This window comes from Pteropus vampyrus, unplaced genomic scaffold, assembly GCF_000151845.1.
Source record: "Pteropus vampyrus isolate Shadow unplaced genomic scaffold, Pvam_2.0 Scaffold177, whole genome shotgun sequence".
Classification (NCBI taxonomy): Eukaryota; Metazoa; Chordata; class Mammalia; order Chiroptera; family Pteropodidae; genus Pteropus; species Pteropus vampyrus.
In genome coordinates this window covers 3,841,219-3,864,616 of record NW_011888958.1, presented here as the reverse complement: position 1 = coordinate 3,864,616, position 23,398 = coordinate 3,841,219, and the positions used below count along the sequence as shown (strand labels likewise).

Here is a 23,398-nt window from a genome sequence, read left to right as displayed (position 1 = left end):
AAAGTACTTTGTAAACCATAAAGTCTTATTTGCAGTTGCATTTTCTTACTTCCTGATGAACAAATTCTTAGATTGTTGGAACTAGAAGGGTTTTTGAGCATAAATCATTTGGCTCATCTTCCTCATTCTACAGATGGGAAAACTGTAGCTGGGAAAGTTGAAGTGATTTGTTGGAGGTTATAGAACTAGTCAATGATCAGGCACTGATTGGTAGTCAGGTTTTCAGATTTAACTGTACTACTCTTTCCTGTTTTTTCTTCCTGCCTGAAAGTCTATTATGTTAAAATTTGTTACTACTTTTTCCCCCTTGCACCTAAGTGTTCAGTGTTCATTAAATATGTGAAACAAGAAGAAAAATTTAAGGAAACAAAATCTGCATAAAGGTCAAAAAGTTATGAAAACAGCATTGTTTGGTAACTAAACTTTAGAGTTACTCATATTACAAAGTTATGGAAAAAGAAATCGTGTTAAAGTATTTACCTGGTAGAGCCAGTAGGTTTTTTTTTTTTTTAAATTTGTTAATTCAGAACATAATGTATTTGTACGCTCTTTAGAGAAGCCAAACTTAATTTATTCTAGTTTACCATTTTCTTAAACTCATTTTTCATTTGCAAAAGAAGTGCTTGTACCTTCCTTATTTCTGGAACAGTGGCAACGTTTAGAGCTTCTCTCATTTACATGGAAGGGTCACAAGGGGCATCGGGGGTGGAGAGGATCAGTCAGGTGGATGGATAACTGTGCAGAAATCAGGAAGATGTTGCAGGAGCTTTCCATTGAGAATGTTACTGATTACCTTCCACTGGAGTAGTCTGAGTCAGGAGAGGAGAAACATTCCTGCCAGTTTGGTGACTGCCCTTTAGGTGAGGGGTTCTCCCTGTTCCAGGGAGAGGTAAGTGTTATGTTATTCCTTTACTGCTCTCACAAAAATTTGTATCTGTTCCACATACAGTGCTGTTTAATATATGGGTGTTTCACTGTCACTTGAGATTGACAATCCAGCCTTCTATCCACTGCACTTCTACTTTTTTGGTATAAGAAATAAGTTAGCCTCACTGGATTTTTGCTTTTAGTTTTTTTCTATGCCTAGCTAATTAAAAATGAAACAAAACACTGATGTGGCACTTTGTTTTCCAAAGGTTTTACGTTGACCCTTGAACAGCACAGGTTGAACCACGTGGATCCACTTGTATGTAGATTTTTAAAAATAAATACTGTAAATGTATTTTCTTTCTTATGATTTTCTTAGTAACATTTTTCTTTTCTCTAGCTTACTTTATTCCAGAATATAGTATAAAATACATATAACATACAAAATATGTCTTAATTGACTATAGTAACAGTAAGGCTTCCAGTCAACAGTAAGCTATAACTAGTTAAATTTTTAGAGAGTGAAAAGTTATATTCAGATTTTCGGCTACACAGGGTGTTGGTGCCCCTAACCTCTTCTTTGTTCAAGGGTCAACTGTATGTAAGTTAATTATTCTTAGATGACAGCTCATTTATTCTTTTGATAGGCTTTCAATGAGCTGTGGAGTGAGTCATAGAAACACGGGAAAGATTCCATTTTCTTAGGCTCTTTTAAACACAGATTTGAGTGAGGGATGGAATGACGTGAGTGTGATTGGTTTTGTGATCACGAGGGTAAGAAAATCCATTAGGTGTATCTTTTGAGGGTGAAGGTTAGTCCACCTTCATTTTCTCCTTTTGTTCTGGTCTGGGGAGAGTAAGGTGTCTCCAGCTGCAAAGAGAATGTGTGTTTTCTTGAAGGTCTAGAGAGATGACACCAAAAAGGCACAGGAGACTGTCAGGGGCTTCTTCTTTTTTTTTTTTTTTTAAATTTTGTTATTAGTTTCAAGTATACAGTGCATTGTTTAGACATTTCTATAGTTTATAAAATGATCCCCCTGATTGCTCTTTTTCTCCTCTGGCTCTGCACCTAGCTAGTACCTTACTGCTGACTGCATTCCCTATGCTGTACTCCCCATCCCTGTGACCCTCTATCAACTACTAATTTGTACTTTAACCCTTTTCTCCTTTTTCCCAGCCCCCCGACTCCCCTCCCCTCTGGCCGTCATGTCAGGGGCTTCTTTAGTTGGACCTTAGTAAACAGCAGTGCTTGGCCAGCGTGCCATGGAGTCAGGCAAAGCTATTTCTCTTTGCCTCTGGAGGTCTGTGATGAGAATTTTCAGCTTTAGATTTCTAATTTGTTACTTGTCATGTTGCACTACATTTTCCCTCTAATTAGGATTGTAGTATGCTTAACTTTAAATTGTGGGGAATGGACAATTACATAATGTTAGATTTCCCTTTTTTTTAATTCAGGAGAGGCAGGAGAATGTATGCTTGTTGGAGAATGCCGGCTTGGAGAGAGAGAGTTGCGTTTACACAAATACAGGGGAAACTCAGAGGCAACTTGAGCAGACAGGACATCCAGCCACGGAGGTCTCTGGATTCCTTTTTTCCTCCCTCCTCTCCTAGAGCTGGTCCGGGTTAAATGAATTGCACAGACCCAATAGTGGACTTTGGTTATTCCTCTTCTCTCTGCCCACTTCTTCCACAAAACCTTTTACCAAAGCTACAAGTAAGTCATTGACTATATGGTTTTTGTGGTTCAGCGTCTTGCTTCCTTTTAGAATGAATTCTCAACTTCTCAGAATAAAGCTATTGAGAAATAGAAAGCAAAGGGTTGTGTGCTGAATGATCATATTCCTGTAATCAAGACTTGACTGTGATGAGTATGTTTTACTTTGGCTCTTCTCACAATTCTTTTTTTTTCATATTCTCAATTATTTGCCTACATAGGAATTCTAGTTGGGCGTATTGTGAGCTCCTTACATTTCCTTTAACAGTCTTAGTTCCAGATCGATTATTTGTTTTTACAAGTTTCTTTTCAGTTCTTGATGCTTTCAGAGAAGCAGTTGGTAATTGAACTGTGGTACCTCGCCTCTTCAAGGAGAGAAAGTACTTAGATGGAGATGTTTATAAGATACATAATTATAAATTAATAGAATGTTCTAAAATTTCCCCCCAATTTGACTTTTATTGCTTATTTCACCTGTGTGTACCTAGGAAAAAAATGGAAAGCAGTACTTTCCCATATTTTTTACAAAAAGTATAAGTTTGTGACTTGTCAGAACCATACTATTCTTTCGAAGACTTCAAAAACACATGTTACTTTTGAAATGAGAGTTAGTATGTAGTTGATTTGAGTCTCCCCTTTCCCCTTACCATACTTTGGACTGCAGGTTTTGCCAGTATAGTTTGCCAGAGTCTGACTTCTGAGTGGTTGGTATTTCATGTGTAAAGAGAGTGCTCTGTGTGTATATATGTTTGGGGTCTGGCTTGACTTCTGGCACAGAATGTGCCCTTGGGAAACCTGTTAGGAAGGCTTGCCCCAGCTGAGCCTGAATGTGGTTGCTAACCCTCGTCTCTCTTCCAGTTTGAGAAATGCTTGTGATTCTTCAAAAAGAGTCACAATATTACCTTATTTTTTAAAATTAGAATCTTAGTGCTGATCCTTTGTAATAGGAAATAGGTATAATAATTGCATAACAAAATAGTGTTTCAGTAGATAAATGATAAGTTATGGAGAGTTTCGGATTTACAGAAAAGATTTATTGAAAGTTCAAAGACTTCAGCCTAATAAATGCTTTTGGTAAAATTTTTCTGAAGGCCATTTTCAAGATATGTTTTAAAATAGTGGTTTTCAGTGGCTTGGGTTGGATGCGTTTGGGGGAGCAGTGAGTGCTTTGTGGAGAGGATAGAAAATCACACTGGGACTTTTCTCTGGGGAAGCATGCTGGACATAAGGCGGATAGGTGATTTGAAGAAACTCGGTAGGTGATTCTGTTATGCTTCTCCCCCACCCAACTGAGAACACAAAGGCTTTTATTTCATTTTTGGATTTATACTTGACTTGGGCTTAAACCAGAAAGCAGCTGACTAGGGATTGTGGAAACTTTATTTAAATGGGTGAAAAAGAGAGTCTCTGATCTTCTATATAGTCCAATTGATTATAAAAAAGACAGCTTGGAAGAAATTTGGAAATGACTGTCAACAGCGAGAAGGGCCTGGCCGCTTAGACTCCTGCCGTGGAGGTGGAACGGGGAAATCTCATTCGGTAATTGCATGTTGGCACTTATTTTTTTTATTGGGGTAAAAACTGCATAACGTAAAATATACCATCTTAACCAGTGTTCAGTAGTAAGTATATTCGTATTGCTGTGAAACAGATCTTCAGAATGTTTTCATCTTGCAAATCTGAAACTATACCCAGTAAACAACTCTCCATTTCTCTTCCCCTCATCCCTGGCAAACACCATTCTATTTCTGTTTCTGTGAATTTGACTACTTTAGATACCTCATATAAATGGAATCATACAGTATTTGTTTTTTTGTGAGTGGCTTATAACACTTAGCATAATGTCCTCAAGGTTCGTACATGTTGGCATGTGACAGGATTTCCTTCCCTTTGAAGGGTAAATAACATTCCATTGTATGTATAGACCGCATTTGTTTATCCGTCATCTGTAGATGGACATCTGGTTTGCTTCTACCTCTTGACTATTGTAAGTAGTGTTGCTCTGAACATGGGTGTACACATATCTCTAAGAGACCCTGTTTTCAGTTCTTTTGGATACAACCCAGAGGTAGATCATATAGTAGTTCTATTTTGAATTTTTCAAGTAGCCTTTATACTATTTTCATAGTGGCTGCACCATTTTACAACCTGCCAGCAGTGTACAAGGATTGTTCCTTATCCTCACCAACATTTGTGATTTTGTTTTTTAGTAGTAGTAGCTATTTTAATGGGTGTGAGGTGATATCACATTGTGGTTTTGGATTGTGTTTCTCCACTGATAAGTTATATCGAGTATCTTTTGTATGCTTGTTCGCAATTTGAATATCATTTTTGGAGAAATGTCTTTTCAAGTCTGACCATTTGGGTTATTTTTTCATTTGGGATATTTGATTTTTTTTGTTGTTGTTTGGATATAGTTCTTAATTTATTCTGGATATTAACCCCTTATCAGATACATGATTTGTAAATATTTTCTCCCATTCTGTAGGTTGCGTTTTTACTCTTTTGATTGTGTTCTTTGATACACGAACGTTTTTAAGTTTGATGTAGTCCTATTTGTCTGTCTTTGCTTTTGCTGTCTGTGTTTTGGGTGTAATAGCCAAGTAATCATTGCTAAGTCCGATGTCATGAAGCTTTCCCCGTATGTTTTTTTTCTAGAGGTTGTATAGTTTTAGTTCTTACTTTTAGGTTTTTAATCCATTTCGAGTTAATTTTTATGTATGGTGTAAGGTAAGGGTCCAACTTCATTCCTTTGCATGTGGACATCCAGTGTTTCTAGCACCATTTGTGGAAGAGACTGTGCTTCCCCATCGAGTGGTCTTGATACCCTTGTTGAAGGCATGTTGACCACATATGTGAGGGTTTATTTCTGGGTACTCTGTTTTATTCTGCTGGTCTATTTGTCTTTTTGCCAATACCACTCTGTTTTGATTACTTTAGCTTCGTAATACATTTTAAAATCAAAAAGTGTGAGTGATACTTTGATGCTATTCTAGGTGTTGAGTAATGGAAAAGTAATAGAGAAGTTGACAATAGAGAAAACAGTTCAAATACTTTTTCACTTTTTTGAGGGGACTAGACAGTTAAGAATGAGATAACATGATGGAAATGGTAGAATGTATGTGAGGCTGTCAGTTGGTAGCTAGTGCAGTAAGAGCTGTGGGCTAGCACTTCCTAGTCTACAAAGCACTTTCACAGATATTTAGTCCAGTGGCTTGGGAAAGCTTCAAAAAGGCAATGGACCTGCAATTGATCTTAAAGATTGAATGTGTACTTCAGTGGGTGTAAATACCAAAACCCATCTGTGTCATGTATATCATAGTGCTGTAGGGAGGTCTTTAATGAAAGCCTCTAGTAGTAATCTCAGGATTTTCAATGGTATCAGTTATTATAATAACTATCACTTTTGATGTTTTTCCTTGACACCCTATTGCCTTTCGTATTCTAATATAGTAGTTTCTGATTTTCCATATCTGCTCGTTGAATAGCAGTGGGTCACATATAGAGACAGAGTACTTAGCCACAGCTAAGTTTTATTTTCTGGATATACAAAGAATAGAAAATTAACCTGCTGGGTTGTATAGGATGAGTTGAAAGAGAGAGATTGGGGCCAGAACAGCAAATAAGTGGCCACTTCAATAAGTAATTTTGACTACTTAAGACATACTTTTTTCACCTTCTTAATAAAACTGGGGGGATAATTTTGGTTGGGTGTATTACTTTAAGGGACAGGTAGGATTTCTGTGGAGGAAAAGTGTCGTATGCTTGCATATAGTAGGCCCGTAGTAAAGAGGGATTTAATAGTGACCAGATGAACTTATGTCTACATGGTAGGTCTCTAAGGAGAAACTTACTCATTTATCCCATAGGTATTTATTGATTCCCACTGTATACCAGGGGATGGTGGCTGCTGCTAGTAAAGAAAAGAATACACGGTTCCTGCTCTCGTGAGGCTGACACTCTTCTAGTGATTGATGTGGTCCTTTTCAGTATCCTGTTCCTCTCAGCTGGTTGGATTTTTCCTTTAGTAAAAGGCCACCTGTGTTACTTCTGATGCAAAACAGTTGTAGTTATTTATTATGAAAATAGTCCTAAATTACATATTTTTTGTGTAGAGGAAGAAAGAAACTCTAGATAATTCTGCCTTTTGGTTTCCAAGGAGATGTGTCTTGGCTAAATTTATTTTATCAAATGCTTTTCTAAGTAACAGAACTAAAGGAAACTGGCTTTAATGAATTTTAGTTAAGGTTTTCCTGAGGAACCAAATCAGGTTTTCAGATCTTGGTTTCTGCTATTTCCACGCCTGCTCCAAGAGAATCTAGAAACCTAGTTTTGACGAATTCTGGATTTTCCCATTAATTATCAGATCTCAAAAAAGCAATATACCCTTTTTGGATCTTATTTCATTCGTTCATTCCTTTGCTTGTTTATCTAACAAGTTTCCAGTGTTCACTTACTATATACCAGGTAATCTTTTCATTTGTAAAGGGAAGAAACTTAAGTTTCCTTGAAGGTCAATTGTTAAAATTCTGCGAATTTATTAGCGTGATTTAGGGCTTTTTGCAGATAGTAGAAGTGTTTTCGAAAGAAGCAAAGAAAGAGAAATTTGGTTTTTGATTTTAACTTTAAAACGTTTTAGTGGGAAATTTCTATAATGGTGGATAATTTTAGCATTAGTTTCGCTCTGATATGAAAACAAGCAACATTTTAACTCAACGTTGAGAGGCTTTCCTTGTAATTTTGGTAGAAGACAATCCTGAATCTAACCTTTCTGCTGTTACTTGTAACACCCTAGAAACTTAATTCCTGTTTCAGATGACTGGTGTAATTAATACCAGTGTAGGAGGCTTAGAAATGCTTATCGCCTCTTCTCCTAGGTGCTCAGTTCCGAATCTTTTAGAGCTCATGTCATTTATGTGTGTGGTAGTCTTGAGATAAGGTGACTGAATGCAGAAGTCACACTGAAGATCTGAGTAAACAGCACTGTGATAATTAAGCTGGCAATTGCCCGTGCTGCCAAATATGTGATATTCAGATAACCCAGTGTGAGATTTTGTGACTTTTTAAAATGATATTTTCATTTTAATTTGTTGTTATAAATCCAACATAGTATTGCTTATGCGTTATAAGAGTCAGTTTTGCCAAGTAAAATTTAAAAATTTTCTCCCATGTGGATCATTGGCTATTGGAAATCTGGTCTCATTGTCACCAAAGAACATTGGAAGATTGGCTATAGTCCTGACTCTGTGACTTTGGTCATTTTCTTTCATTTACTAATCAGCAGTATTCATTGTTCCTTCTAGGTGGCAGATATTGTTCCCATCCTGGATATACAGCAGTGAACAACTCTGAGTGTGATAGGAAGCCACTGGAGGTTACAAAGGGTTTTGATCTGACTTATTTTTAAAGAACACAACTTTGTTGTGTAGAGAATAGAATGAGGGGGGCAGAGAGGCAAAGGTGGAAACAGGGAGATATTAGGGGTTCTGGCAATAATCTAGGTGAGATGAGACTTATATAATAAAGACTTTGTGAAAGTAAAGAGTAGCAGTGGAAGTGATGAGAAGTGGCTGGATTCTGGACGTAACCCAAGTGGCACTAACTTGGTTCACTGAAGGGTGAGATGATGTGGAGTGAAAGAGAGAGTGGAGTCAAGGGTAACACCAAGAATTTTAGTCTGTGCAATTGGAGTAATGGAGCTGCCATTTATAGAAATGGGGAGGACTGGAGGAGCAGGTTTGGGTGGGGAGTTAAGAGCCGTTCTGTTCGTCTTGGGTAGGAGATACCAGTGGACATGCAAGAGGAGAAGTCAGGTTGGCAGCTGGGTAGGTCTATTAATCTTTATGAGCTTCAGTTTTCTCATCTGCGTGATGGGAAAAGTATTTGCTTACAGAATTCTTGAGATCAAGTGAGAAAAATAAGTGAAAGCTTCTAAAGTTATGTCCTGTAGTGGTGATACAATTTCTGGAAAGTAGACTGGTTACCATCTTAGGTACTTTGTGGTCTCTTTTGAGCTTCTTAACTCATAGGTCAGAATATATTGTGGGAAGTTGGCATTTGCTGTCCAAAGGCAGGCTGGTTTTCTCTCTGAATAGTTGGGAAAGCTTTCTTCATCCATTCTGCAATTCCTGGGCACCTTCTGGTTCCCTCCAGGGTGTCTGGAGCTTCATGTTATGTAGAAACATTGGAACACTTCATGTATGACAGACTTGCCCCTTAATAAACATCGTTTCAGGCCCAAGTAATTTTATTTAAATGGGAGGATATTTTAGTAGGGGGGGAAAAAAAGACTCTTTACTTTCACAAAGTCTTTATTATTTTAGGCTTTCCATAGCTTAGACCAGTTAACAAATAGGGTCTCACAGGTCAAATTTATTGGGGAGACCACTGTCCATATTTTTTGATTCAGGATACCTATTTATACACTCCTAGGTTTTTTGATGGCTTAAAATTTCATTATAGGAAGGTGAAATATGTTAAATATATATATTTGAACCCACTGAATTATAATTTAAGGTCCAAGTAAAAACGTTAAAAGCATCAGTCTTATATTTCAATCAGTGGTATTTTGAATTGATTAACTGTCTTTCCTCAGAGGTCGTAGTTGATAGTCATATCCTTGAAATGCAGTATTTGCTCATAATTGGCTCCGTCCCGACAGTGAGATTTTGCTTTAGGAACATCTTCAGTCAAGAGGTGCTGTGGTTCTTGGTTCTTCTAATCCATGAGGCAGTTTGAACAGAAACTGCTGCTCTCCCTTCAGTTCCCTGCTCGTTCCATCATCAGTGGGCCATCGGCTATGTGTGCCCATTGCAGCTCATGTGACTTAGAGAAGTTACGTGCCTTTGAGTGCCTACCCTACATTGAGGAATGACTGATAATTGTTGGGGACTCCGTCTAAGTTTTCAGTGGGAAGAGGGCAATAATGGCTTCAATGAGGGAAGGCATCAGGTGAACAGGAACTATGTTTCTCAGGAGATGTGGTGCAGGCAGAAATAATTTGGGTAGTTCTCTGGTTTCTTTCAAACAAGAGGATATCTATGTTAGGGTTTTAGCCAGGTCCTCAAGCTTAAAAAATAGATTTACCTATCTGCTCAGTAATTGTTAAGTTATATAATCTTTTGCTTTTTATTGAATTGGCTTGCTATTTGTTATTTTATTTCAGCTGCTAAAAATTGAACTATAGGTATCTAGTATAATATTACTTGACATAATTGTTGGAAAAAACCCCAAGCCATTGTCTTTCCTTTTGAAGTACATATTAGAAAATTTACATCAGTTGTAAGAAATAATTATGAAGAAATCTATATGTTTAAATCTCTGTCTTTTCCATGCGTACTTGTTTTCTCCTAGAAGGAATACAACTTACTTAGACTTTCTAAAATATCTTTTAATATTTTCCAAATCCCCTGATGGTTTTTTATTTAAAGTTAAGCCTTGGTTTTTTACTGGAGAGATACTCTCTAAGTTTCGGAAGTCACAGTACCTATTAATGCACTCCTAAGTTTTCTTTTAACACCTTTATTGAGTTACAATTCACTTACTATACAGTTCTCTCATTTGAAGTGTGTACAGATTAGTAGTTTTGAGGACATTTATAGAATTGTGTAACCATCTCCATTAACAATTTTTTGAACATATTCATCACCCCTAAAAGAAACTCCAACGCCATTTGCAGTCACTCCCATTTCTCCCCAGACCCTACCCGACTTCCTCACCCCAGCCCCAGGCCACCATTAATCTACTTTTCCATTTTTATAGATTTGTCTAGTCTGGATGTTTCATATAAACGGGATCATGCAGTTTGTGGCCTTTCGTGACTGGCTTCCTTCACCTAGCTCTGTCAAAGCACTCTTTACATTTTTTTAAAAGCGTTTTAATGTTGGTGATAATGTTACAGATTTCAGATTCAAAACCAGATATTCCCTGTCTGCTGACACAGAAACTACAGCCTGTGCTGGTACCAGAGAAAATAGCAAAACCACGTTACAGTCTGTGTTTGTGGAGCGGGGAGTGAACTTTGAAGCTTTCCTAAACAAAAAAGCTACCCAGGTACCAATCCACAGATGCACTCAGGACACGTGACTGCACAGTTGTCTTGTCTCTCCCTGCTTGAGCTTTGCCTGCTTCTTTGAATTTTTCAGATATCTCTTAGAAGTCATCTCTCTGATTCTTCTCTTTTACCTTTGGTCTGGTCCAGAACCAAGCCTTGCTGTTTGTTTTCTTTTGAATTGATTCTTGTTTTCAACTTCTCTTCATTTTATTGCCATCATCTTAGAACAGACCCTTGGCTCTTATATCTAGTGCTCTCCTTTCTGAGCACTTTGATACCTGCTGTCCCAATCTCCAGGCCGTCTTGTCTGATTACTCTCTCTAATGTATCACTTAGGTACAGGCGCCACCCCAGAGGAACTAAAGTGGTTCCAGGGCTTTGCCACATCAAACTCACACTCTCCTGCTAGTTCTTATGACGTTTTTCCTGGGTCTCTCCTTTCCTGTTTATCTGATTTCTTTGGCCTTTCCAGTACTGTGTCTCTGCCTTCACATGCTGGGCCTCTGCTCTCTCCTCTTCCCAACTGTTGTGACTTCCTTTGAGCCTTTGTTCATTTTTGATTTTAGTTCCACTCAATTCAGTATATATGTGAAATCTAAGTTCCTCACCCATAGATTTCTCTCTCTCATCCCCTGCCCTGCGTATCATGTTCCTTACTCTTATCCCCTCTGATGCAGTACCAGCTCCTGAACTCTAGTTTTATCTGTTAAAATTCTCATCATTCAAGGCCCACCTCCTTCACTGATGTTTTCTGGTTTCTATAACTCACCTTGATTGCTCCCTTCCCAGAAATGATGTCGTAGTGTGTTGTATACTTAAAGAGCTTAGCACTTAATAATTAATGCATAATTTATCTACGATGTTTAACTTGGAGAAGACGCAGAAGGGATGCCTTCCATTGTCAGAAGAATCGAAAGTCTGTCATGTGGAAGGAGGAGAGGTTACCTTTGTCTCCTCAGACCCCACAGTGTAGACCAATGAGTAAATACAGATACTTGAACGTACACCAGAAAGAACTTTTCCGGTAGCACTGCATGCATGTATGGCAGGTACGCACAAGCTAGATCATTCTGGATGGGGTCGTTGTGAAGGCCATTCAGACAATTCATGGGGGTCCAATGAGATTAGTGGTTCTCAGTCTCCACGGACAATCAGAATCACCTGGGGAGCATTTTAAATACACGGATTCTCAGTTTTTGGAAAGTTCAGATCATACAGTCTGTGAAGCCAGTCTTGGAAACTTTTGAGATCCTGCGAGTGTCTCATTTGTTTACCAAAGTTTATTGAATGCCTGCATTGTGTGGCAATGTAAAGTTGTGGCTTTTGCCTTCCTAGGACCTAGAGTCAAGGTGGGAAACCATGTGATTTCTCCTCAGGTAGATGTGGAATCTTTGAGGCTAGGGACCATTTCTCATTTTATATGTTTATTTGCTCCAGAAGAATGGGCAGGCACATCAGCATTCATTCTTGGGTAGTAAACCAATTAACCTGTTGTTCACTGGTTTACTTCCTTTTGTGAAGCTTGTTACTGTGTTCTTTATCTAGTTGTTCTCATACAACTTAATTTCTTGTTTGAAAAGAATCCACTCTATCCACAGTTGCTTCATGGTGGGTTCCACCTTTTGATTTTGTTGCTTCCTAGTAATAAAATTAACAATGAGTGCGCCATTTATCGAGTGCTCAATGTGCTAGGCACTTCATGGCACGTTATTGCTAATCATTATAACAAGCTTCAAGATGACATTAAGACTTGGAATAGGAGCCAGGATATTGAGTTTCTGTTATAGAATTTCTTTGTATACTGACAAACATTGCAGCAGCTACTTAGTTGAGAAATTGTCTAATGCAGTCATCTGTCGGGACGAGGGTAGTGGCAGTTTTGTTTTGGCTGTGTGCATAGAGTATATCTTATTGTTTGGAATACCAGAAAGCCTGTCTACGTATAATAGGGTAGCAATGACCATCACCCTGTTAGTTAACTGGTAATTTATTTTAAACACTATGCCACACTGATGATGGAAGCTCTCCACCCATTTCTCCGGTGAAAGCCTTGGCTTACTGGTGGGTTTTTAAGCCTGGTCTGTAGTTTATCATCTGTCTGTGTTGAGCCACAGTGGAGAGTAAGGGACTGTTTTTTGTATCTCCACTGATGATCTGGATTTCATGGAACTGGCATGTGACCCATCTGGTGGTTTTTCCCCTGTATCTGTAATAGGACTTGGGTCTATCAAGGTGACCTCCACAGTGCTCAGTTCATAATGGTCATAAATCTTTCATTGAACTTCAGCAGTGAATTAAGTTCTATGTTAGGTTCTTTACTTACATCATCTTATTTTATCCTTATGAAATTCCTGTGAAATAGATACCAACATTGAACAGTGAAACTGGAGCTTAGAACGGTTATAACTTGCCTAGCTTTAAACTTCTGTTTGCATTTTTCCAGGGCTTGTGCAGAAGTGACACCATTTATTTTAATTTTTCTCACCTCTTCCTATTGCTGGCTTCACTAAGAAAAATTAAGTAGTAGATGAATGTACTTTTAAGAGGTGAAGAAGAGTAAGTATCTCAGACTCCTAGAGAAGATTTGTGGATAATATATTTAATTTTTTCCCTTCCTTTCAAGTCAAGGTAATGATTGTCATTGGATGTTCTCTCTGACTAACCGAACTTACTGAGAGCTGGGAAACAACCTCACGATGGGTCCACCTCTGTTAGGGAAGGTCAAGGCCTGGGGTTGCAGATATTTTTAGTACAAATTACTAGGTGAAATGTAAATATATATAGTTGTGATGAAATAAATGTAAATCTTCACAGAGTTTGTAATAACCACAGATTATTTTCCTAGTAAAAACACCTTCGCTTTATTTCCCGACTGAAGGCAAGATAGGAAATTTGAGAAATTTATATTCTGGGTGAAATACTTTCTTTCTCATCTTATCTGCTGTAAGGTTGTCATCCTGCCATTGACTTCTGCCTGTTGCCCTAAAATTGTCATTCTGTCATCAAGTCAGCATCTGCTTTGTTTTGAAGTGTTTTAAGAGCCTGAAAGCATATTAGAAATATGTAGATTTTTAAAGAGAGGTTAACTGAAGTTAATTGAAAATACAAAACCAGGTGTAAAATCAATCTTGGCATTCAAGTGTGCTTCTAGGGAACATACATTCAATTGATTAAACAGAATTGACGTCACTAGTAAAAAAATTTAGTTAACTTAGGTCATGGTGAAAAAGAACATTTCTACTACCTTAATTTTTGTTTAATTGTGGGCTTTGTAGGTTTATTGAATCCAGTGTATACTTCTTTAAACTTTATTTACAGGTCATTTCTTCAAACTAAATATTTAAGACCTCTTTCCTGTTAAATAAATCCTCAAGATTTTCTGCTTTGGTTTATTAGATAAGGATTTTTAGTGGTGTAATAACATAGCAGGAATGGTTTTATCTTACTCTCCTGTTTGCTTTAATATTTAGGCTTATTATTTAACCTTATGAACAAAGATTAATTTTAAAGGGTATGGTTAAATTTTGGTGGCTGACCAGGGCCATGCTGTACCTTCTAACTGATTTTAGTTTTTTTTGGTGCTCTCGCTTTATATATAGCAAGATGCATGAGGACCTTAGACCTGTTCATTGTCCTTGAGTTCCATACTTTTATGTTTACCTGCTTTGATTGAAAGCTCCCTTTTTAATAATGATATGTAACTGCAGTCATCTAAGTCCATTAAAAGTATGCCACATTCTCACCTTAGTCCACCTACCATCAGTCAGCATGGTCTGTTTCTAAATATGACCCGAATATTCATCATTCATCCAGGAAAAGACTTAATGAGCTGTTTTGTGCAAGCAGGCACCTGCTGTGGGTGAGGGACTGTGCTGAGTGTCGTATAGGTAATTTGGCAGTCCTGTTCTCAAGATGCTTCCAGCTTGTTGGGGAACTTGGGAAGAATAGAGGAAAATGTCTAGCAGGAGATGAAGGAAATCATTTAAATGTATTGTCTACCTTCTTTTTATTATTAAGAAAGCATTGCATAAGGCTTTGTGGAAAATTTGGAAAATACAAGACAGTATAAAGAGGAAAAGAGTCAGCAATTCTCCTGCCACCCAGGGATAACCACTATTAACAGTTTCATGTTTCCTGTATTTTAAAAATGCTTCTAATAGATTTCTTTGCGAACAGTTTCTGAGTTACAGATGTGCTGTGCTCTAAAATTTTGTAAGGTGGTAGTTGGCATTCCAAATGCTTTTCTCAAACATTAATTTCATTTTAATCTTTTCTAGGTGAATAAAACAGAGCCTACCCTCTAGGACGGGATGTGAGAGGTGATTTACAAATCACAGTGTACTCACTGCATGTCCATGATTTAAGGCTAGGAGAGATCATAACAGGAGAAGCAAGAAAAGAAACAATTTTATTTCATGTACATTTTCATAGCAAGTGTTTGAGGAAGGCGTTTCCCTCATTTTTCTAGTTTAGATTTAGAAAATGGATTCAGAAACTAAGTTGCTTGTCTGGGTTGCACAGTGTTTCATAGTAAGTGGCAGTGGCACATATAAGCATTGGGACTAAGGACCTGGTTTCCATCCTGTCAGTGAGACCTCAGGTAATTCCTTAATCTCTGACTCCTTTTTTAAAAAGAGCACAGTGATGATGGTTAACTAACAAGGTTATTGTCACAATGAAATGAGACAATGTATGTAATGCCTTTCTCACTGTTTGAATTCAGTACCAGTAGATGGGAGCTCTTATGATGTTCTTTATATAGCATTTAATAAATATCCAGAAGGTGTCAATTACCCTTCTTCACAAGCCCTCCTAGCTTGCCAGTTTTCCTAGTCTCTTTCCCTTGGATTGTTAAAGACCTTGATGGAAAGGTACACTTCATTTGAGTTACCATGGTGGGTTCTTGGATTTGTAGAATAAATTTCATCTACATGTATAGGAGAATCTATGTCATCAGTAGTTGTCTTTGAAGGGTCATCCTGAACATTTTCCCTGGGTCTTAGATGGGGGAGAAGATAGGGGGTACAGTGAGGAATCAGCTTGGATATTTTCCTGGTTATTAATTGCTATCTGCCAGCCTCAGCAAGGATTGTAGTATGGCCAGTGGTGTGGCTGGGATTTGTAACAGTGAGCAGAGGTTAAGAGGGCAGGACAGGCATTTCCGAGGAAGGTGCTTGGTTCTCTTGACATATTTGTGCTTTTTCATTCAGTTATTCAGTTGACAAACAGTTTATTGACATTCTCTTGTGTTCAGGGCGCTGTCTGTTCTGGGACTCAAAGGGAGCATCCGTCCTCATGGGAGCAAGCCAAGTTGACAGATGAGTAACAAAAAGTTATACCCACTTTTTAAGTGTCAGGGTAGAGTGAAGCTGGGGGAGCTTTGTCAAAATGTACTAAAATTATTTTTCTGTATTTGCTTCTCCCATTAGGCCTTGTAGGCTAGGACTGTCTTTTGCAACTTTATATTCTCAGAGCCTAATCTTAAAGGCATCCCTGAATAAATATGTATGAGTTCAAAGGGCACAGAGATAAGGTAGTTTATAAATGGTGCTTTTCAACTATCTGTATGTTTGTGGAAATTGTAGCCTTATAAATGGAGACATCTGATAAGTCTCTGGCTTATTGATAATTCTAGTTTTAGAAGATAGAAGGTGGAAATTGTGACTAACTGATTCATGCTGAGAACTTTAGGTAAAAGAGGCTATTTTGTCTTGAGGTTTCTTCATGATGGAAGAGAGTCTTATGGCCTAGATTTTTAGAAAGAGATTTCATAAAGTTCAGAGAAAAGATTGTATATCTCCAAGGCCAGCAGAAATATAACAAAGAGTATGGTTTCATTTAGATGAGTGGGAAGCTTCAAGAAACAAAAGTTGTGACTGTATGATTCCAGATCACAATGATAAGCAAAAATGGGGCTTGCTTCTGAAGAAGGCAGCACAGCTGTCTAGGGCCACTGTAGTAGAAGCCAGATTAAGAAAAGATAACACCTTTATTGATGACATAATTCACATTTCATATAATTAGCCCATTTGAAATGTTCAATTCAGTGGTTTTTATAGTATTCACAGCGATATGTAACCATGCCCCAGTCAATTTCAGAACATTTTATCACCTTAAAAAGAAACCCCGTGCCCTTTAGCTCCCACTTCCCTTCCCATCCCCCCAGACTTAAGCAAACACTAATGTACTTTCTGTTTCTATAGATTCGCCTATTTGGGGTGTTTTCTATAAATGGAATCATATTGTATGACCGGCTTCTTTCACTTAGTATGATGTTTTCAAAGTTCATACATGTTGTAGCATATATCAGTACTTAATTCGTATTGCTGAGTAATATTCCATTGTATCAATCTATAACATTTTGTTTATCCATGAGTTGATGGAAATTTGGGTTATTTCCACTTTTTGGGGATTAGGAATAATGCTGCTATTCATGTGTAAGTTTTCATGTGCACATATGTTTTCATTTCTCTTGGCTGTATACCCGTGATTGGAATTGCTGGCTTGCACAGTAACTCTGTGTTTAACCTTTTGATGAACTGCCAGACTGTTTTCCAGAGTAGCAGTTCCCTTTTACATACCTACTCGCAGTATGTGAAGCTTCCAGTTTGTCCATATCCTTGCCAATACTTGTTGCTGGATTTTTGTTTTAGCTATCTTGATGGGTGTAAAGCTGTATCTCATTGTGAATTTGATTTGCATTTCCTTAATGACTAATGATATTGAGCGTCTTTGTGTGTGTTTATTAGTTATTTGTATATCTTCACTGGAGAGATGTCTTTTCAGATCCTCTGCACATTTAAACATTTTTTTGTCTTATTATTATTGAGTTGTAGGTGTTGTTAATGGTGTTGTACCCTGGATACAAATCTTTTATCAGATATGTGATTTGCAATAGTTTCTTCTATTCTGGGTGTTGTCTTTTTACTTTTTTAGGAGGCTAGGTTTTAAGTGGTGTACAAAAGAGAAAAGGGCACATAATGAGAGAAAAAGGAAAAGAAAGAATAGGCCGACTGGCTACAAATGTTAAAGAGGTTATAGCTAGGATGGCCTATGGCTTGGAGGAAAAATTTGAAATTACCACAATGATTTAAAAAAACTTTTTCAGAGTATAATACGCATCATATGTAAAAATTGTAAAGATACAGCTCAATAAGTTATCAGAAAATGAATACATGTGTAATTACCATGCAGGGTCAAGAAAGAGAATGTAACCAGCCCCCCAGAAGCCCTCTCATGCATCCTTGCAATCACTGACCCTCTTTATTCCCCAAAGGTAACCACTGTTTTGACTTCTAACACCATATATTAGTTTTTATATATTCTTGAAATTTATAGAAGTGCAATCGTACACTATGTTATTTTTGTCTGTTTTTCTTTGCTTAATGTGTGAAATTCATGTATTGCTTATAGCTGTAGTTCTTTTTCACTGCTCTATAGTTTTCCATTGTATGAATATGTAACTAATTATATATATTCTACTCTTAATGGACATTTGAGTTTTAGTTTTCAGTCTTTGGCTACTATACCCTTTCTTGTACGTATTTTGAGGTGCACATGGCGTGCATTTATGTTGGATATATATCTAAGAGTGGACTTGCTCTGTCACAAAGTGTGTTTATTTATGTTCAGCTTTAACAGATAAAGCATATGCAAATTAGTTTTCAATCTATTAAAACAAGATGAGGATAAGGAGAAGCTAGAGTAATTCACTCCTTTTTCTTGCTATCTTTTTAAGCAAAGAAAGTGTTTTTCAGACAGAGAAGTTAGGTAAAATATAAAAGATGAGAGTGGAGCGAGAGAGTCCTTACTTAAGGTGGGTAAAAATCTCCAGGCTGAATGAATAGTCTTCTAGGATGCCGAAAACTTTGCAGTTGTTTTTGAGGGACCCAGTTGAGAAACTTCAAGAAATGAAAGGTGAGAGAAGTTCCTGAAATCAAGGTGCAATCAGTGTTTTTGTTTTCTAAAGAAAGAAAATAGATTGTTTCATGTGAATTTCTGGCAGAAATCTAGTATAGGTTTAAACAGGTGATTTAATAGCGTTGAGAGAAAAAGGTAGTGGTTACCTGGAGTCAGGATGGTTTCTTTCATTCCAAAAACATTTATTGGACCTCCAGTTCCTATAGGTTTTTGGTACCAGGAGTACAAAGGTGAATGTCAAGGTCCCAATCTAGAAGATTAGGTTGTAGGAAGTATTTTCAGTGCATTTCCTTGCACATATTTTTTGAATGGCTCAATTGTGTAAGAAACAGACTTATAAGCAAATAATTATCAATGTTTGCAGAGCACCTGTAAAGCTGGTTGTAATGTGCTTAGTGACTCTGGGAAGGAGAGCGGAGAAGAGGAAGTCTTTGAAGAGATGATATTGCTTCTAAGATGTGAAGAGAATAAAGGAAGTAGATAGGGCGGGGAGGGCAGGCAGGAGTTGGGGCTTGGGTATAAGAGCATTTCTGCTGTATAGGGGGTAAAGTGATTATGAAAAAGCTTTCTCTAAATGGGAAGATGTTGCCACTGATCGGCATCATAGTGAAAGGCTCTGTATATTATGCTGAAGAGTTGGGACTTTATCTTATAGAAAGGAGAGCTCGGGAAAGATTTTAAATATCCAGGGAGCAGAACGATCAGACTTACATTTAAAAAGTTCACTAATAATATGGAAAATAGAAGGCATTAATCCGAAGCTAGAGAAACAAGAAACTCTTCTTACAAGACTGAAGGTAGGATTACATGGGCCAGGAGGCCAAAAAACGGAACAGATTCTAGAGCCTTATTGAAAAGGCAATTTAAAAAAACAAAAAATCTTCATATTGTGGTATAACAGACATACAGAAAAGTGCAAAAAGCACAAGTATACCGTGGGATGGATTTTTACAAAGTGAATACACTTGTGTAATCAGCCCTCACATTAAGAAACAGGATGTTGCTAGCCCTTCAGAAGACCTGGTTACCCACCCCCAGTCAAAGTGTTACCCCTTGACTACTGACACTGTAGCTGAATTTTTTCTGCCTGTTTGTGAGCTTTATATTAATATGATCGTGCATAATATATTCTTTTGTTTCTGGCTTCTTTCCTTCAATGTTGTGTTTGTGAGATTTATTGATATTCTTACAAGTATTTGCAGTCTATTCATTTTTGTTGCTGTAGAACATTCCATGGTATCGTGATACCACAGTTGTTTCTTGTCTTTAGCTGGTGGATAGTGCTGCCATGAACATCGCTGTGTGTCTTTTAGGTGAAGCTGTCTGTAGGGATATCAATTGGAGTAGGCTTCCTGGGGCATGGGATGGGTGTGTATTCACTTTAGTAGATACTGAAGCACAGTTTTCCAGAGTGATGATATCAGTTTATTTATCCATCTGCAATATAGGGGAGCTCCCCATTCTTGGCATCATTATTTTAGTTGTTCTGATGGGTGTGTAGAGGTATTCCGTTGTGGATTTAATTTGTATTTCTCTGAAGATTAGTACAGTTGAGACCTTTTTCATGTTTATTAGCCATTTGATACCACTTTTTAGGTAATGCAAGTGTTCTATGTCTTCATTGTGGTGGTGAGAAGTGGTTGAATATGGATAATATGTTTTGAGAGTAAGGCTGACAGGATATGTTCATGGTCTAGAAGTGGGGTATGAAAGAGCGGAGTTAAGAATGGCAGTAGGTTTTATTTTATCTATTTTCATTTTTTGCCTGAGCAACCAGAAGGAAGGCAGTTGGGATATGGGAGATGGGAAAGGCAAAGAAAATCTGGAGCAGTTAGTTGTACCCAAACTTCGGCATTTTATGCATGTAATTAAAAAAAATTTTCAGCATTATATAAAGAAAAGGCATTTGAATACCCCGCTTCCCCAAAGGGGATGGGACATAATCTCAGAATAAAGGACAGCCCTTTCAACTGGATAAATTTAGCTTTATGAAATACTCATGAGCAAGTTCTTCTTTTCTCATTTCTCTGAGGACCTGCAAATGCTGGTATTGTTTTGCAAGCCAGCGTTGGGAATTACTCATCTGTAGTATTAAATGAGTATCGTATCCATCCTGAAACTTGCAGTAAGATTGATTGAGGTTAGAGTCTAAATATGAGGAACCGTAAAAAACTTCACATTAGGCCATGTGCCATTTCTAGCCCAGAAATACTTCATTTCTTAGAGCAAAAAAAAAAAAAAAAGCCAGATGCCTCCAAAGGACACACATGGTACAAGTGCAGTCATAGTAAAGCTCAGTACTCACAATAGTCATCTTAGTAACTTCTTTGCTGAAAGACTATGCAATTATTATTTCTAAACTTCTTTGCTGAAAGACTATGAAATTATTATTTCTAAAACTTTGTTTCGAAGTAGCCAAGTTCTGAGTTTCCTTTAGCAAATTGATTTGCCCTGTCTGTCCTTGGGGACAAATATAGTTGTTTTAACTCCTGGGTATTCGCATTCTCCTCTCTACCAGCATTAAAGCTAAGTGCACTACAAAGTATTGGATAAAGGCAGTTTGGGGCAGCAGGCGGGGGAAGTGGTACTGCAGTAACAAAGGTGCAGGTGCTCTGAGTGCTGGTAACCCAGAGCTTGGCTGGAACTGACTTAAGCAGACTTGTCTTGAATTTCTGTTGAGACATCCTTGTCCTTTCCTTTGAATTGAATACCCGCTTTCTATTTGGCAGAGCATAGAGATGCCTTCTGAATGAGTATCAGTGTCATTCGTTGGCTTCGGAAGTGTATGTAAGCGATCTTTTACATAAAAGTTTTGCCTTTGAGTATTACCTGAGAAATATGTTGTGCAATTTGATAGTACAGAGTAATTTGCTTATTCGAAGATATCAGGTATCTTCGTAAAACAGCCTTTGTAAAACTGTGACTGTTTTAAAGAATAGTATTATCAACGACTGATTACCTTTTCCATCTTTGCCAATTGGTTTTATGGGACTTAATGTGATTCTACCAAGAAGAGACTTTTAACATTCATAATCACTTCTCGGCGTCCCCAGTCTGCTTTTGGTGTTAGGTAATAGTGTCATATTTTAGTTACCTGATGCGTCTGTGATTTTAACATGATTACCTTGCCCTGAGGGATGGGAGAAAATAAGTGAAAAGTTCATTGCTGCTTTGCGAATTAAGTTGTGCCTTGGCACAGAGTGCTGATCATTTTGGCATTCAGATACAGCATTAGATCACCTTGTCTGCAGTTTGAGAATGTTCAGTGCTACCTAACGCTGCAGGATTCCGCATAAACTTGAGCTGGTATAAAAAGTGATGTTTATTGTGTTCTCATACATCTCTCCAAGTTACCGTCAGACTATGGATAGAAAATTAGTTAGGCAAAAATCATTTTCTTCTTGCTTGGCAGAGGTGATGAAATTTATGAGAAAGTACATGTAAGGAGAGGTTGGAGGTACTGATTGTGGATTTGAGCCCTGGCTCGAAACAGAGAACTCCTGACTTATAGTGGAACGTTCTATGTATTACTTATTTCTTTCTACCTCACTCTTGTATGTGAAATAATGAATACGTGCCACGTGAATCGGTTAGGGTTTTAGTTACAGATACTAAGATCTATTCCAGTTAGTGTGAGCAGAAGGATTTATTAAGGGTGATCATCAGGAAGGCTGAAGAAATAAATCCCATCTCCGATTTATTTATTTGCTTTCTTTTTTTAATTCTACGTGGAGAAGGTGGGGAGGGAACCTTTAAATACTTCGTTTCTTAGAGCAAGTTCCCACCTTTAACAGTAGGGAACTATTAAACTGTGGCGAGAAAAGACCAAAGATTTTAGGCCTCTTGAATAACAGATGCTCATTATGGCACCTATTTGAAGTAATATAACGGAAAGAATACTATATGGGTTACTATTAACTTTTAAGGAAACCTGCTATTTAAAAACACACTTTTAAAAATTAGCATAAAGAATATTTAAAACCCTAGGAGTTCCATGCTTGTGTTACATTAGAATTTCCGTATTAGTATAATAAGGGCATGTTGATAATAAAGCTAAAACAAGAATATCATCCTTTTACAGCTTCTTTTTGTCCTTGGTGAACTAGTCAAGATCCATTCTTTTGAATCTGTGCTTTTGTCCAGAGTGGGAGAGTTGAGACTTTATGAATGGGCAGTATAAATTCATTGCCGTTATTAGAAGAACAAGGTAAAGTATATGGATCTCTGATGGCGAATTAGCAGAATTAGAAAGCATTCATTGTTACAGTTTTTGATATATGGTTATTTACCCAAAGTTCTTTTCTGAAATGGACTTAGCCCTCGAAGGGATTTCGAAATCACATGGCCCAGTACCCTAATTTTGTCGCTGAGGAAATGGGAGGCCGAACATGAAGTGATTTGCTCAAGGTCATCAGCTGGTTGGTGATGAGGCCTCCTGCTTTCACAGTCCGTTCTTTTCCCACCAAACCCTGTGTTTTCTCACTATAACTCTAGGAAAGCAGAGGCTTCTCCACAGCGGAAGAAGGCTCCAGTGCCTCCTGGGTTCCCATCCTGAGATTTAAGTCCTGAGATAGCAGTTGGGGTGTCTCAGTGGGGTTGATGTTGGCTGGATAACACTGGTGCTCTTTCATGTGTCAGGTGAAGACTTGGAAATTGGTTGAGTTATAAGGAAAATGAATCACAGAAGTAAGAATTTGGTTCACGACCACACACTTGGGGGGAAAAACACAATGCGCATGCCTAATTGAAGATGTAAGTTTCACTTGGTAAACCAAGCTACAAAAACGAAGGGGGTTTATACACAGCTCTCTTCTATTTACTCTTCTGGGCTGTTCATAAATTTG

General features: G+C 37.8%; 1 protein-coding gene across 10 annotated transcripts in view; it reads left to right on the top strand.

Annotated features, from left to right (window-relative positions):
• SIPA1L1 (signal induced proliferation associated 1 like 1) overlaps window positions 1–23,398 on the top strand; it is a 348,029-nt gene that overhangs the window by 3,787 nt on the left and 320,844 nt on the right. For 3 of the 10 annotated variants that reach the window (XM_023537062.1, XM_023537064.1, XM_023537060.1), the window contains one exon: window positions 17,829–17,910. The exons of the other annotated variants lie outside the window; for them this stretch is intronic. The gene's annotated coding sequence lies outside the window, so the exon portion shown is untranslated. The remainder of the gene's footprint in view (window positions 1–17,828; window positions 17,911–23,398) is intronic. 10 annotated transcript variants of the gene reach the window in all.